The following is a 17,070-nucleotide window of genomic DNA, read 5'->3' as shown; positions in this document are numbered from 1 at the left end:
ACGGGTGTCTGCCAGTGGCCCCTGTGGAAGGCTTGGTCCCCAGCTGGTGGCACTGTTAGGAGATAGGCCTAGAGCCTATCAGGAGGAAGTTAGGTCATTGGGGGTGTGGCCTTCAAGGGGAAATGGGGACCCTGACTCCTTCCTGGAGAGCAGCCTCTGCCACCACATGATCCTGTCTTGTTGGGCTGCTTGGCCACAGGCTCCAAAGCCACGAGACAAGTGACCATGGACTGAAACTTCTGAAACTCAGAGCCAAAATATGCTTTTTCCCTTATAAATTGCTGCTCTCATGTAATTGTCACAGTCACAGAAAGCTGAACAAGGTGTTCAGCTAGGCTGTGTCCTAGTTAAGGACACCTTCACGGAAACCTCAGGTACTCTAAACGTAGGCCCCTCCCTCAGTCTGCAGGGTCATCTTGCCCACACTCACCTCATGGCACTGCTTGAAGATGACAAGATTGGAAACTTATTTTCATGTGAATGACATTACTGCATTGTCGTTAACTCCCTTTTATTTTTAAACAAGGTAGATGGCTTAGCCTAAGAATGTTACTTAAATTCTCCCACCTCTTTTCTTCCCCCAGATTTTGCAGCTGTTAGGTGAGGTAGAGAGAAATGGTTTGGACTAAATTAGATCTAAATATCTTGTTGTTTTTCTTAGACGTCTAGGATTTTTTTTCCCCCACTAACTGCTACAAGTATAGTCCTGAACGTTCTGTAACAGCATAATGGGTTATTTTTTTGAATGACTTATGATTAACCCTGATTTACCAAGAACATCCATCCTTATTTCCCAACAGAACGGATGAGTCTGAATTTAATTGACAAAAATGTGCCATTCTGCTACCACGTAGCTAAATTCTCCAAGGACAGAAGCTAGCCTAAGAATTTCTCAGTCTGACAAACATTCAGGTCTTTCCGAAACCTTCAAGATTGCGAGGCTATTTCTAGGACATGCCTCTCTTCCACTGGGAACCATGTCAAAACGTCGCCTGCGAATTTGAAAATAACTGAGTGCATTTTTCGTTTCCGTTAAGGGTTTGTATCTGGCTTGTGAAAAGAAAGCAGACACTTGTATATTCTTGACTTGTTAGTTTGAAAACAAACTGGCCAGCGATTCCACTTTTCTTTGCACAATCATTACAATCTTTCTAATATTTTTCTTTAACGACAGAAGGGTCTCTGGAAGAAATACATTTTGCCCCGATGCTGCATTGCAGGTTTTTAAAAATGTGGTAAAATATGCATGAGGCAGAATTTACCCCTGTTAAATGTACAGATGAGTGGTGTTGAGTACTTTCCTCGTCCGTCTCAGGACCCCTCCACCTCCTGCACCGGAACTCCGTACCCAGTACACGATAACTGACTGTCTCTTTCCGCCCAAAGCTCCTGTCTCTGTCTCTGGCTGCCCTACTGTCCACATGTCAGTGGAATCATACAGCATTTTCCCTTTTGCATCTAGCTTATTTCACTCAGCATAACGTCACCAAAGTTCATTCATGCCGTGGCACCTACTAGGATTCTGTCCCTTTGAAAGGCTGGATAGTAGGCCAATGTTTCTGTGTTCAGCATTCTGTTTACCGTGCATCTGTTGATAAATGTGGGTTTTTCCATCTCCTGGCTAGTGTGCACGTGCTGGTGTGTACCCGGAGGTGTAGCTATGTTGGCATCCTTGCTTTTGATTCTTTTTTGGCGTTCCCCTACAGATGGACATGCTGGATCGTGTGGGAATTCTGTGTAATTTTTGGAGGAACTCATCATACAGTGTTCCTGAGGTTCATTTTTTCAAGTGTTGTGAGTTATGGTAGCAAAGGAATCTAACCATGACCCGTGTTGTCCCAGTTGTCCCAGGGGGTTAGCAAATTATGGCCTATAGGTCAAATTCAGTCTGTGCCTTCTTTTGTGCAGTTAACAAACTAAGAGTGGTTTTGGTTTTTTTTTTTCTCCTTTTCTTTTTCTTTTTTTTTTTTTTTTGGTGGGGGTTGTGTGCCAGGGTTTGAATCCAGGGTTGCTTAACCACTGAGCCATCTTAGCAGCCATATTTAATTTTTATTTTGAGACAGAGTCTCACTAAGTTGCTGAAGCTGGCTTCGAACTTTCTATCCGCCTGCCTCTTCACCCGAGCCACAGGGATTACAGGCTTGTGCCACCAGCCTGGCTGTTTTTTTCGCATTTTTAAATCATTGGAAAACATTGAGGAGAGTAATGCCTCCTGATACATTAAAATCTCTGACATTCAGATTCTGCTGTTCATCATTGATGCCTCACTGGCTGTAGCTATGCCTGTTGATAGATTGCCTGTGGCGATTCTGTGATCAGCAGCGTTGGGATGGAGTGGTAGTAATAGGTGGCGGGGCCCCCAGAGTGCTCTGTGGTGGCCCTTGAAGAGCTGGCTGACCTGAGTCGGATGTGTGTGCATGTTCAGCTGCTGACAGATCCGCCCATCTGCTTTGGCTTTTCTAAGAGTGGGCCCATCAGGTCGTCCACCCAATCCACCATACAGGTGCAAACATGATTTCTGTCACCTCTTCACAGGTGAACATCCATCCTGTCTGTGTGAGGTCCCAGCACACCTCTGGGTGGGGGATTCCCTCCATAGGGTGTAAAACCACACCCAAGTCTTCGGGCATGCTCATTTCTGCTGCGTTTCGTTTTCTGCTATAGCTCCAAAACTTGACTTCCTTTCGTGTCTTTTTTTTTTTTTTTTTTTTTTTTTGTGCTGGCATTGAACCCAGGGGCACTTAACCACTGAACCACCTCCCAGTCCCCTATCCTGTCTCTTAAGGAACTGACTATTCTCACTGATCGGGAGGAATCTCTCTGTTTTATAAAGGAACCAAAGTGAGGTGCACATCTCAAAAATTCATTTAGTTTGTTCATATGCTTTCCCCCCCAGTGCTGGAAATTGAACCCAGGGCCAGTCTGCCACAGAGCTAGCTATATCTGCTGCCCTTGAATTTGGGATCCTCCTGCCTCAGCCTCCCAAGTCTCTGGGATTACAGGCATGCCCCATCCTATCCGGCTATTCAGGCACTTTTCCCCCCCAATATTTTTAGTTGTAGATGGACTGAATATCTTTATTTTATTTATTTTTACGTGGTGCTGAGGATCGAACCCTGTACCTCACTGTGCTAGGCAAGCGCTCTACCACTGAGCCATAACCCAGCCCTATTTTGTATTTTATTTAGAAACAGGTTCTCACTGAGTTGCTTATGGCCTCGCTTTTGCTGAGGCTGACTTTGACCTTGCCATCCTCCTGTCTCAGCTTCCCGAGCTCCTGGGATTATAGGCCCACACCTCCGTGCCAGGCCCATTGATATGCTTTTGAGGCTGAGGTTTGTAGCTAACTGAGAGCCATGTACCTCCATTTTTAATCTCTGATATTTATATAAAACTATGTAAATTCCACATTTGGGACCATAGGATGACTTTTTTGTTTTTTTGGTTTTTTTTTTTTTTTTTTTTTGCAAGGAGTTGTTCTCGACACTGGGAGTCAAGTGTGGCTTATAGAAAGTTACTTTCCTGCATTCAGAATATAAAACAGCATTCGTTTCCTCTGTGAACTTATTTCATTTAAATGACACCTTCAAAATAACATTTGGGGGCCAAACTTTGTTCAGGTGTTTAATTTGTTGTTAGGAGTATCACTCCCAGAGCTTCTTGTACACACACCCCAGCTGTCCTGCAGGTACCCACATAATTTACCCTTGGCGTGGTGTTTTACTTAAGCAATGATATTAGGGCCTGAGAGAAATTGAAGTAAGTCAGGTAAGCTTAAAGTGGGAAGCACATTTAAAATCTCTTTCTCTGATGCTTAGTTTCATAGGAAGTGGGGCATGTGTGTTTTCTCTTTCTGCAATTGTGTTTGAAATTATATTTGCATGAAGAGGTTTGTTCTTTATTAGGTTGGTAAAAAGAGAACAGTAAAAAAGAAAGGTGGCAGATAAAATCATTTGGGGAATGTAGCGTGAAGATCATGTTCAGCGTGGTATTGGCGTAATTAGAGACGGCAAGACCAGTGCTAATTAAATTGGGGAAGCACTGAAATATTTTAATGTTTTTGCTAAACAGAAGTCTGATTTCTTTTCTCATCTGATTCTTTTTTTCTTTCTGAAATACACTTGCTCATTTGTAAAGTTCAGTTGAGAACAATGGTCTACTTTCCATTTAAGAAAGCCACAGATATAAATGTTTCATTCACTTCCACTTGGTTTGTGTGGCTAGGTTAAGTTGTAAGCCCCCTGCCGCCCACCACACCTTTCTTTTTCTTGGCTGCGCTTCCCAGGCTCGCCTGAGACTCCCGGGCTCAGGTGATCCTCCTCTCTCAGCCTCCCTGGTAGTTGGGACCATAGCTGCGTGCCTGCCTCCTGAGTCAAAGCAATCCTTTGACATGCACGTTTCTGATCCAGCAAAATGTTGTTCGCTGTATTTGGTTTGACTTTAGCATCCCATGCCCAAACTACTAAGTCAAGGAGACTGTCAGAATCCCTGAGTATTCTGGAAATTTTGATTTCCCACTGGCAAAGATATTTGATTCATGGAATATTTTTTTTTTAAGGTTTTTTTCCTGTTTCAATTTTCATTGAAAACTGGATAGAAAACCTGAGTCTTTTTGACAGATGCAATGCTCAACGCTATGCTAGCTTTACTTTTGTAAGACACATTTTCTTAATGTGACCTATGTGGTTAATTGATAGTGCTCTTAAATACTTGCTGTGTCTCTCACATGGCCTATGTCCAAGTCCTTCTCTGTGGTAAAGGTAGTTTCTTTTTTTTGGGTGCTGGGGATCGAACCAAGGGCCTTGTGCTTACAAGGCAAGCACTCTACCAACTGAGCTATCTCCTCAGCCCCTGTAAAAGTAGTTTCAAATTAAATGATAGATTTCTTGCTTTGAGTGAGATATTCAAAATATTACTTTTCCCAGTGATCTTGAGGCTAAGGCAGGAGGATCACAGATTTGAGGCCAGCCTCAGCAATTTAGAGAGATCCTGTTTCAAAAGAAATAATAAAGGATCTGGAGCTCAGTGGTACAGTACCCCTGAGTTCAATTTCCCAGTACTATCCCCCACCCCACCCCCCAAAATCCTAGTCATCTTATACACTATAACTTGCTTTTTGGTACTTGTGTGAATAAGTCAATGTCCTTGCTGTTCACACATGCGAAAGGAAGATAGAAGAAAACCGGACTACAGAGCCCTCATGGGAGATGACCCACGTGTCCTTTTGGGCCCTGAATTTCTGCGGATCTGATGCTGTCTGCACAGGAAGCCTGTCTATTTAGCAACATCAGGTGGTCGGAAAGGGTTTGAGGAAACGGGGGTCTTAGAGTGGCCGCAGACGTTTATTGTAGGAATCAGAAAAGATCTGTGTCCTGAAGTCGGGAGCTGCCGGGGGGCGTTTTGTAGGCTGACACCACCTTAGCAGATAAGGATGCTCAGTGGAGTCCCCAAGCGGCCCTGGTGAGTGTCCCAGGACCTGAAGCCTCTGTGGAGGTCTACCCCACCCTCCTGCTGCCCCTCCACTGGGACCGTCCTCAGGGACAGAGCACAGGCCTGCTTCTCCCTGGAGAAGGTTCAGGATATGGCACATTCCTGTCCAGGGCCACTGGCAGTGACAGGTTGTGTGTCCCAACTTCCTGGGGCCTTCATGTGCTTGGAGCCCCCAGCTGTCTGTCTGATGTGACACTGCTCCAACAGAGATTCACAGACGCCTGCCCAGTGGTCCAGCCAGACGCAGCCTGTTCTCAGGGGACACCCACACCCAACCAGGGGCTCAGGTGAGTCAAGTGGTGGCTGTAGAGACAGTCTCGCTCCTCATCTGGGTTACTTGCCACTTGGCCTTTGAACAAGACGCGTGCTCCCGCTGACTCTGTGGTTCTGCAGCTGTGCCCTCTCACCCTGCCCTGTCTGGGTGTGTCCCCTCCTACTGACTCACTGTCATGAAGGGGAGGACAGAAAACAGAGCAGTCTGAAATGTGTGTCTAAGCTTGGTCCCTGGCCTGTGGCATGGTGGGAGGGGTTGGAACCTTGAGGAGCTGGGCCCTGTTGGGAGCACATGAAGGGGCTCTGGGACCCCGAGCCCTTCTCTCTCTCTCTCTCTGTGTTCTGGCTACTGTGACGTAGCCAGCTTTGCTCCACCAGGGACACGCACCATGATGTACTGCCTCACCACAGGCCCAAAGGCAGTGGTTCAAGCGGCCATGGACTTGAAACCATGAACCAAAATACACCTTTCTTCCTTCTCAGTTGATTTCTTTCATGTATTTTGTCATCGTGACAGAAAGCTGACCGACAGAAGCCTAACGGACGTTACGGTAGAGATCACCTCAGGCATTTCATCTTCATTAAGTCTGTTGGGGAGTTCGGTGTGCTTCTCTGCACGTCAGAGGCTGGTAATGTGAACCAGCATGTAGTTATAAAAATGCTTGGCTGGGGAATTTTCTCATGAAAGATGCAAAGCTCCATCACTTTCTTTGATTAAGAGAAATGTGAGCAGCATTCATGATAGGGGTATTTGATAGAACATGGCACCCGTGTGCAGCCACTGGGGCCTGGTTTTAAGAAACTTCCTTAAGAAACAGACTCTTTAAGACGAAGGTTTCCAGTGGGAGTTAGCTGGAGATGTAGTCCTGATCAACAGACAGGGGCCAAGCTGCAACCTCTTTTCTGTGGACATGGGACAGCAGTTTTTATCATTTACCTGCACAGACTTTGGGGGTTGAACCACTGAGCACATCCCCAGCCCTTTTTATATTTTATTTAGAGACAGGGTCTCACTGAGTTGCTAAGTGCCTCTTTAAGTTGCTGAGGCTGGCTCCAAACTCAGGATCCTCCTGCCTCAGCCTCCCGAGTTGCTGGGATTACAGGTGTGCACCCAGCCCACACACTTTTAAAAAGGAATATTTTTTCAGATGTATCTTGGTTTTAATTTATAACTTCCTAATGTGTTTATGACAAATAGATTTATTTTTAAAGAACATTAACCTATAGTGCACCTTTGTTCCAAATATAGGACACTGCTCCAAAAAAGAAATACTAAAAACATTGAACAATAATACACCACTTATGGTCATTTCAAAATAAATATTATGTTTCTAGTGTTCGGTTCTTTTGAGAAAAGTAATAGGTGAATAATGAGAGCATTTGGAAATGAACGTTTTCAAGTGTGTGTATAAAGAATACATAAACTACCGATATAAGTATATAAAGAACCAAGCGTGGTGATGCACGCCTATTATCCCAGTGGCTCCAGAGGCTGAGGCAGGAGGATTGCAAGTTCAAAGCCAACCTCAGCAACAGCGAGGCACTAAGCAACTCAATGAAACCCTGTCTCTAAATAAAATACAAAATAGGGCTGGGGAGGGGGCTCAGTGGCCGAGTACCCCTGAGTTCAATCCCCAGTACCCCCCAATAAGTAAATAGATGAGGAACATATAAACTATTTATAAATATGTAACTCTAGGTTATTATAAACTCTATTTTAATGCACCTGTGTCAATTTCATTGAAATGTTCACAGAATTGAAAATTTGGGACTTAATGGGCTAAAGGTTTGGCCCTTGGAACTTATGTACAAAATTAGAATAATTTGTCCTTGAGCAGTGTCTACAGAACGCTTTTTCTATGCCATAAATGTGACTTTGAAGGGAGAGGAGTGTCTTCCCCTTTTCTGGATAGAGATAGGCAGACATTGACTACAGTGGCCAAAAATGGTCCGTCTCAACAAAGAGTCTTCCAGAGGTGACTTAGAAACGATGAAATGAGACGCGAGGAAATGATTGATGTGTTGGGACCTTTCACCTCGGCAGCCGTGCCTTTTTTCAGTTTGCAGGTGAAGAGGTGGAGGCTGGTGGCCTGGTTTTAATTCCCAGTGGGTGAGGGCTGGCGTAGAACTGCCCCACTTCTTGACACTATTATTATATTGGAAGTAGCATTTTCTTTCGGAAGTCACTGCCATCTGGTACACTTACATTCATTCAAGTCAAATACTGTCATTCTTAGATTTCGGGCTTCCGCGCTCTGTTTTCAAAGTCCACATTGCTCTTGTACTTCTTTTGGAGAACACTGAGTAAACTTCTAGCAGAAAGATCTCCCTGGATCCGCAGTGTTTAGTGAGAGGGCCGTATTCATCGTCCGCCAGATAACTGCCTTTATAAGTTCCGAAGGTGGAAAAGTCTCCCGTGGAGATATTTGACGTGGACTCTGGACCTTGGAGAATCGTCTATGCGGTTGCTCAGGTGCACGCAGAGCCCAGGAGAGGCGGTCCACAGGGTATGTGCTGCCTGTGGCTCAGAGCTGTGAGGAAATCAAGGTGCACAGATTGACAATGTCTCGTCCAGGTGCCTGAGCAGCTCCTACAGCCCCTGTGGAAGTCCCTGGGATCCAGCAGTGACAACATGGTGAAATCGCCAGGGATCAGTCGGGGTAAACCTTCAGTTCTTTCTCCCCATCTCTGCATTTCAGGATATATAATAGCTTGTCGGAACCTTTGGGCAGCCCCTTATGCAGATATAAAAATTGGGCATAAGCTCACCGTTCCGCAGGCACGCGCTTCAGCCGTGCCACTCCCTAGCTGTGGGCCTGGGGTGGGCGGTCTGCATCAGGGCTGCCATTTCCTCTTCTGTTAAAAATGAGCAGGTAATAGCTCTGTGGGGTTGGTAACCGCTGCTTCTGCAAGACATGATATGTGTCATATGAATAGAGAGCTTCTGAGCACTGCAAGTATTTTCAATTGTAAGGATTAAGTAAGTTCAAAGCACTTAGGAGCAAGCCAGGCAAACAGGTGCAGTGTCTGTGCTGGCCGTTACTCTTGATGTCTTTGTTTGACCCATCGCTGCCGGTCTTTTTGGCTTGTGGGGGGCAGTTTTCAGGTGATGTGTTAACAAATGCACACTAAGAAACGTGGAGACCATTATTCTATGCCCAGTGCATAGGTGCACATCTATAGCCCCAGATACTTGGGAGGCTGAGGCAGGAGGGTCACAAGTTTGAGGCCAGCTGGGCAACTTGGCAAGACCCTGTCTCAAAATTTAATAAAACTAAGGGCTGGGATGTCGCTCGGTGGTACAGTGCTTGCTAGCATGCACAAGGCCCTGGGTTCAATCCCTAGTACTGTACCCCACCCCCAAACAAGTCATTCTGAGGAACGCACTTTGGCACACACACTCTACTTATTTAAAAATCTCCAGTCGATTGACTTCTGAGTTCATTTGGTTGTTGGTTTTCTGGACAACAGTCTTGCAAACCATTATCCCCATTTTATGAGGCTCTTGCTGAGAAGACCCCCTGCCCCGGGAATTTTCCCCACGTTTTTGACAGTGCGTTCAATTCTGAAGGTCAGAACGCTGATGTGACAGGCCTGGGTGGCTACTGCTTGGGGTCTCCTGAGGTTGTAGGCAAGGTGTCACCTGAAGTCTCCCTGGGGCGCTGGAGGATCCACCTCCCTGTGGTTCCGTTCCCTGGCCGGGAAGTGGCTGCGGGCTGTTGGCAGGAGGCCCTAGTTCTGTTCCATACTGGCTTCTCCTCAGGCAACTAAAGGAGTTTTCTCTTACAGATTCGATTGTATTTTAAGGAGAAATAGAATCAGTAGTTACATTGTTAAACGTTTTGATTTACGACCAATAAGAGCCCGGCTTTCCGCCCTCCCGCCAATAAGAGCCCGGCTTTCCGCCCTCCCGCCCTCCGTGTGGGCTGTTTATTTCGTAACTTTGGACCACCCAGGAAGAAGCATCATGGCAACCTGTGGAAGTACACCTTAGACAGGCCTTCCTGAATCTAAGGCCTGTATGAAAGTGTTATTTTTACCTTCTAATATCTTTAAACCCCTTGCAAAATAAAATAATGATCATCATCCAGGCAGCACTCACAAGGAGATGACCTTAGTGCTTCTGTGATTCCTTGTAAGAGAGCTTCTCAGCGCTTGACTCTTGGGCCTGGATTAATCCTGGTTGGGGGTAGGTTGTCCCGCGCATTCCCTGTGGCGGCCCCTCCACCTGGACTTGTGTTATGGAGAAACATCTCCAGATCGCCGGGGATCCCTGTGGGCAGGACCCCATCACCACTGCTCAGCAGCCACCCTATTAAAACATGGGAACGTGCTTTTATTTGGAATTACTTATGCACCCAGTAGCATGCGTGTCTGAATGGGAAAGTCATTTTAATTCCTCCCAAAAGAAAAATAGAACCTTATTCTTGGTCATGGGGCGAGTGCTGCTTAGGACCTGGTTGGCACCAAGGATCACTTGGTCGTGGGGGCATCTGTGCATAACTGAACACAGTGGAGCTTGCTGGGTAAACAGTGCTTGCCAACAGGGCTCTGGCGTCCTTGCTGGCGGTGGCTCTTAGGCTGGCAGGCCCTGCTCCTTCTTGTGGAGTCACTGCCTTTGTTGGCTGCTCGGCTGCTGTAGCCACGCCCTCTGCTCACTCCCCCAGCCCAGTTCACACCAGCTCAGCCTCCCTCCGCCTCTCTTAGGTTCTTGGCAAGCAGCGACCCGCTCTGGAGTTGCACTGTTTGGTAGGTACTCCAGGGAATGGAAGGAGGTGTTCAAACATGCAGTGCTGTTCACAGGTGCCAGACGCCCATCACCTGCTTGACCAAGTGCAATCTGTGGACATAGTGGACTAGTATGTAGCCTTAAAAAGGAATGTTGCCTGCTACAACTGAGAAAGCCGGGGCACGTGCTCAGTGAAAGAAGGCAGACACAGGTCACAGGCCATGCTGTGACTTGTATTGATGTGACGTGTCCTGCAGAGGCCAGTCCAAGGAGTCAGGAATCTGGGACTTGCCATAACTCGGAGGAGGGAGTGGGGACTGCCTGCTTACCCAGGTGGAGGGTTTCCTTCTGGAATGGTGAAAATGTTTTGGGCGTGGGTCTAGGTTCTGGTTACATAACATACACAAATGCCACTGGATTGTGCACTTTAAAAAGGACTAGTTTTATATTAAGTGGATTTGTGTGTGTGTGTGTGTGTGTGGTTTTTTTTGTTTTGTTTTTTTGTTTTTTTGTTTTTTTGTTTTAATCTCAGCTGAAAACAAAGAAGCAAAACCCAGCCATGAGGATGCAGGGGGCTATCTAGCTGGTTGAGCCAGGTGTGGGATGTTCTAGTTTAGCTGAATGAGTCCTGAAGGCAGGCTTTCCTTTTCAGAGTGATGGAAATGTTTTGAAACTTGACATAGCCCTTCAAGGGGACTCTAAGTTGCTAATGCCTTCCTCGGAGGTAAAGAGTAGAACCTCCCAGAACGACTGCTTTCAGGGGACAAAACTTTTGAGATTTGAAAGCATAGTGTTAAAAAGAAGAATCACGTTACTGTTTTCAGTCACGATTTCTTATGTTCAGTTTAAAAATCCCAAGAGTTCAAGAGCTGTCCCAAAGCACTGTTGAAAAGAGATGCGTGAGATTCAGAATTAAAGGGGAACAAGAAACGTAGCTGAGGGTGGACGGCATTTGGCCAGACCCTATAACCTCTCAGCCCTGTGAAACAATAAGTGCATGAAGAACTAAATGCTGCCAAGTTAACTAAAGACATGTGGGTGATGTCAGCTCAAGGAAGTAGAAGGAATGCCTGCTTATTAACCCTGGTACCAAGCCAGGCACACTAGCCCATGCCGGTGATCCCAACTACTCAGGAGCCTGAGCCAGGAGGATCATGAGTTTTGAGGCCAGCCTCAGCAACTTAATGAGACCCTGTCTCAAAAATAAAGAAGGTCCTAGGTTGTAGCTCAATGGTAGAGCACCACTGGAATTAGTACTGACTAAGTGACAATATAAATACATAAAACTACACAAAGTGATAACTGGTGGTGTTCACACTTGGGAAATAAAGATTTTTAAAAATAGGGGGAAAGTAGCAGAGCTTCATAGGTCCATTTGTTTAAAATATACCATGATATTTCTTTGCTTTCCCCCCAAAATATCCTCAAAGGTGCCAATACAAATAACACATACCTGTGGTACATCATTCATTCTTTTCTTCAGCTCACAATCCTTGAGTACATACTATGTGTTCAATCTTCACTAGAGAAATAACTCACAACCAGTGGGTTTTTTCTTTGCACTTTTTTTTTTGGGGGGGGGATACTGAGGATTGAACTCAGGGACACCTGGCCATTGAGCCACATCCCCAGCCCTATGTTGTATTTTATTTAGAGACAGGGTCTTGCTGAGTTGCTTAGTGTCTTGCTTTTTATGAGGCTGGCTTTGAACTTGCGATCCTCCTGCCTCAGCCTCCTGAGTCGCTGGGATTACAGGCATGTGCCTGGCTTTTGCGCATTTTTTAATTGGTGCATTATAGCTACATGTAACGGTGGAATACATTGTTACATATTCCTGCGTGCACACAATATAACAATATCATTTGGCCAATACCTCTCCCCAGCAGTGACTAGTGCTTTAAAATCAAAACCCACGGGCTATACACCTCTCTTCCCATATCTGCTGGTCCACCCTCTACAAAAGGTTGGTTGTAGCACTGCATGTGTGTCTTAGGGCAAGCCATAAGGCGTGTGCACACGTGTGGCTGCAAGGTCAAGGTGAATGCATCCTGGAAGGACGGCTGTTGGATGAGGAGTTTGTCAATTATTGTGTCTTATTTCATCACAGGCTTAATTGTTTTCAGAACTGTATCAGCCCGAGCTCTGTTTTGACCTACTCACTGTGGGAGGGCAGGTGCTTGCTGATCCCTGAGCCCAGGGAGAGCCGGCACCCGGAGCTGAGGGCGACTGCAGACTGAGACTCCTTTTATTATCTGTCAAGTCTTGGCCATTTAGATAAAGAACATATTGCCGTTATTAACATCATTTGTGTTGTACAAATTTTTCACTTACATCAACATTCTTGCAGGCACAGTTTCCTGAAAATGATTCTATTTTGGGCACTGCAAACAGGAAAGTCAGTCATGACCAGATATCAGAAGGTCGGATTCCTCATTTTCATGTATCGTTTCTAGCAATGAGCTAATTAGTTTTGACATGTTGCGTAACCCCAGAATGTTACAAACCAGAGTCCTCATTCCCAATTTCTTTGTGTGTTGATCACACGTAGGAGATAAGTTAATTACACTTACAGAGTTTCGCAACATATATAAAAAATGATCTTCAATTTCAAGACTCTAATTTGTGAGTTACCATCTGTTGTGGACCAAAGAAAATAGGAATTTTATTTCTAAAGCTTTTTTTTTTTTTTTTTTTCCCTGAACAGCTTGTAATAAGCACTGTCTGTATATTAATTACTTATTGAATTATTATGGATCATAATGTTTTAATTTACAGGCAATTTGGAGCTTATTGTAGTGAAATCTGCTCGTATTTTGATACTTGATGACATTTAGTAATTTCATCATAAGGCTTACTCTCTCCCCACCCCCGCCCCCAGTAATTTACACCCCAATTCTGAAAACAGTACTTTGCTTTCTGCGTCAGCTTTCTCTAACAAGTATGGTCCTGTTTTCTCCACTGAAGGATTTTCTTTCCATAAATCAATGGGTTACTTAAAATTTTTATAAGCAAAATCAATATTCCTTTGTTGCTGCTTCATTCCCAAGCCCCTTTAATTTCTACTTAAAGAGATGTGGGTGAATTCTGTATAAGTCTCATTATTTTTCTTGCCTGGTATTACTTTTATCTTGTATATTCTTAAGATTTCTTTCTTCTTCTTTTTTTTTTTTTTTATGCACTGTAATGAAACCTACGAGCCTGTGAACATGCCTGTAGAATCTCTTCAATTTCCTTCCTTTAAACAGTATAACTATAAACATGACTCAGTGGGAGTAATTTGCTTGAACTTTCCTGAAAACAATTTACAAGGTTCCATATAAATTCACTAATAGGAACAGCTTCAGCCTGTAGCTTCATTTGTGGATTTGAATCATATTAAACCTAGTACCTTTTTATTCTCACTGAAGACTGTTAAGTAAGACTATAAAGGGCATTTAATTTTCTTGGTTCTTGAGATTTTAGATGATTCTGGATCATTCCAAATCTCTAAGAGACTAGGTTCATTCACAACCCAAAGACAAGAAATTTCTCAAGGACAAGGGGAAAGTGACCCATCTGTGTTTATAGGGACTGAAAAATAAAAACAGTTGTGCACAATTGATCATTAGCAGTAAGGTATTGTCCAAAACAAAGATGTTTCCATGGAACAGTCATTTACTACAAAATAACTGGCAGTAGTGTATCTGAGCTAAGAGGAGTTTTGTCGAATTTGAGACTCTTTTCTTGCCAGCATTTCTACCCACCTCACTGGCTATTTTAATTTCTCTTTTGGTTTGTTTGTTTTGTTTTTTCGCTTTGCATACAGAACCCTTTCATCTGTGCTAGGGAATAAGACAGAGCGTTTAGTTAGGATGCAAGACAGACCTGAAGGGGTGGGGTGAGAAGCCAACACACCCTCAGAGATCCTAAGTCTACTTTTCGAATCTGTTTCTCCCCAGGCTGGTGCCTGCAGACACTCTTCGGTGTCTATGATCGCATGCCGGGCTGCCCACTGGTCCAGAGGTCTCCACATGACGTCACCGTAACGGTAAGGAGTCCATGTGCCCTGTGTAACAGTCCTGCTGCCCAGGATCCATTTGAGAAGCAGAATTGCATTTCGCCAAAGCTGAACTCCTACTTTAAAGTAATTTTTTTTCCCCCAAAAGAACTTGCAAGTCTTTTCTCTGCAGAAATTGAAGGTAGTAAGAACATCATTAAAGGCTTATGAGCTATGTGATGAATTCTGCATGAGGAATTAGTCCAATGTTGCCTTCCAAGAATTTTGGACTGGCTATAATAAACTATCCTGAGTCTTGCCATTAGAGGGTGACACCATCGAAAATCAATCTCTCGTCAACGTTATGAATTATAATTAAGCTGAAGCATTAATTATAATTGGGCACTTGAGTATAGATTTTACTTGGCTCCTGTTCCTTAATTCTATGCTTTATTAGTTTCTTAATATGATTTGTGTCTATCTGCAAATTGACTTGCTGGTTAACCTTGAAACTTATTAGAAAATCATGTAGGTTACTGTGTATAAATCTGGTGACATGCCAAGCTTTCCAGAGTAGCAGAGCAAACAGTTATATGTGTACAGGTGTCAAGAGTCCTCACACAAAATCAAAACTGACACCTGGCAGAAGTTCTGTAACCTTGTTATCTTGACACCTTTGGGTACCAGGGAAAGGTGCTGTTTCTCATTGTTATTTTGATTGTGTATTAATGTAGTTCTAATGAATTGAGTATGCATTGATCAGATTCCTACTGTAAGGTATTTGTAAGCGACTTTGAATTTTTTGTACTCTGCTATAGCTCCGTGTGCAGCTTATATGTATAGATCATCCTCAGAAATACGACTGTGTTGTCCCATTGAGTGGGAACTACAGAAGCTGTAGATCTTCAGGAAGGCTGGGAAGGATCTGCAAATAACACACATTAGTAAGTGAGGGCTTCTGACTGCATGCTTTCAACACATGCTGTCTTTCAGAGTCTGGAGCAGACTATAGTGATAGTATTTCCTTGGATGTCAGTTTTAAAGTGGTTCATATGCTCATGAAGAAGGTCCACATTTAGGAGTGTTACTGTTCAGTCAAGATGGATTTCAAACCAGAAATGACAAGATAATTGCTCTCTGATGCAGACATGGAAAAATGCAGGAAAGACTAAAAGCAGATGTCAGTTTTATTAGTTTTTTTTTTTTTTTTTTAATTTGGTTGTTGTTGGTGTTAATCTAAGAAAATACCTGAGACTGCATACTTAGAAAGAAAAGAGGTTTATTTAGCTCACAATTTTACAGGCCAAAAATCCAGGCAACGCAGAGCCAGCCCTGGCAAGGGCTCCTTAGCTCTGTGACCTCATGACATCACTCGTGGGAGTTCACACGGGAGGGATCATCATAGGACAAGACAGGAAACGGAAGGAAGGGATTGGTCTTGTGGCCTTCCACTGAGCCCCTGCAGGCCAGATGGTCTGAGTTGATGACCCCACTTACGATTGTAACTGATGCCAAGAGACTTTCTGTGGTCCAGATTAATCGTATGGATTTAGGTGGAAAATCAGTGTTCTTAGAGGCTTCATAACCAGCCTGTGTGCATTCCTGAGGTTTGAGGGCCTGGAGTCAGTGTTCCATCTCTCTGTGATTTAATTTCCAGCTAGAAAAGTCAGCTGTAATGATCTAGACGTTGGAAGTGTTATCTTAAAGATCAAAGTCATTAGAAAAACAGGATAATCTTCTCCTATGTGGAAGCGGTAGTTTTCAGTCAGTGTCTCCTGAGCCAGTCTGCTTGGGAGACATGAACCTGAAATCTTGAATATGTGAACTTGCAACTAACTGTGTAGAGAGGAGAGTATTAAGGAGAATGTATGCTGTTTATCATATACGTCGCCTGGCTCCTGTGGTGTGCTTTCTTAACAGGTTTGCTGTTACTAGTTGGAGCATTTTGAAGAAGGCATGCTTCTGGGCTGGCCTCCTGAGCCCTTTTCCGTCACGTAAACATTTACTGTGGGTGTGCACAAGGGGGTCGCATGAAAGTCTCAGCCAGCCATTCATTAACCCCAGATGGCAGCCAGTCCTAGAGAAGACCCTTGCCGAATGCCCCATTGGGGAGATGTTTTTATTCCCCAGAGAGCAGAGTTCTTTCCCCAGCACCAGATGCCTTGGGTGCTTTCCCAACCCTGGAGTTTAATGTTCCACTTAGTTTCTCCCACATAAAGCTACAGACAGGTTTCACTTATCTTTTAATACATATGAAAACAGTTTGGGTTCATACTGGAAAATAAAAGCACACACACACACACACACACACACACACACACACACACGCACACACACAAAGTCCAACATGATTCTACCCCTAGAGATAACCATAAGCATGTTTTGAAGCATATTTTCCTTTTGTGTGGATGTGTGGATACAAAATTCAGCACTGTGCATGGACCACTCACAGCCTTCATTTGCCAAGTTGCAAAATGGCAAAGGAAGGAGTAACGGCCGCATATGTCAGTTGTGACAGATCATATCAAGCCTGTGGCACTCAACGCCTCATACCTAGGAAGCATACAGTATATGTGATGTGGTGCTTCTTAAAACCATTTTA

The 17,070-nt window shown here is 44.4% G+C and overlaps 1 protein-coding gene across 4 annotated transcripts in view; it reads left to right on the top strand.

The window, feature by feature from the left end:
* TBL1X (transducin beta like 1 X-linked) overlaps positions 1-17,070 on the top strand; it is a 187,039-nt gene that overhangs the window by 122,462 nt on the left and 47,507 nt on the right. For 3 of the 4 annotated variants that reach the window (XM_079123187.1, XM_079123189.1, XM_079123188.1), the window contains one exon: positions 14,431-14,519. The exons of the other annotated variant lie outside the window; for it this stretch is intronic. The gene's annotated coding sequence lies outside the window, so the exon portion shown is untranslated. The remainder of the gene's footprint in view (positions 1-14,430; positions 14,520-17,070) is intronic. 4 annotated transcript variants of the gene reach the window in all.

This window comes from Sciurus vulgaris (genome assembly GCF_902686455.1).
Source record: "Sciurus vulgaris genome assembly, chromosome: X".
Taxonomy (NCBI): Eukaryota; Metazoa; Chordata; class Mammalia; order Rodentia; family Sciuridae; genus Sciurus; species Sciurus vulgaris.
Note: the sequence above shows the minus strand (reverse complement) of the source record. Positions and strands in the feature narration are given on the sequence as shown.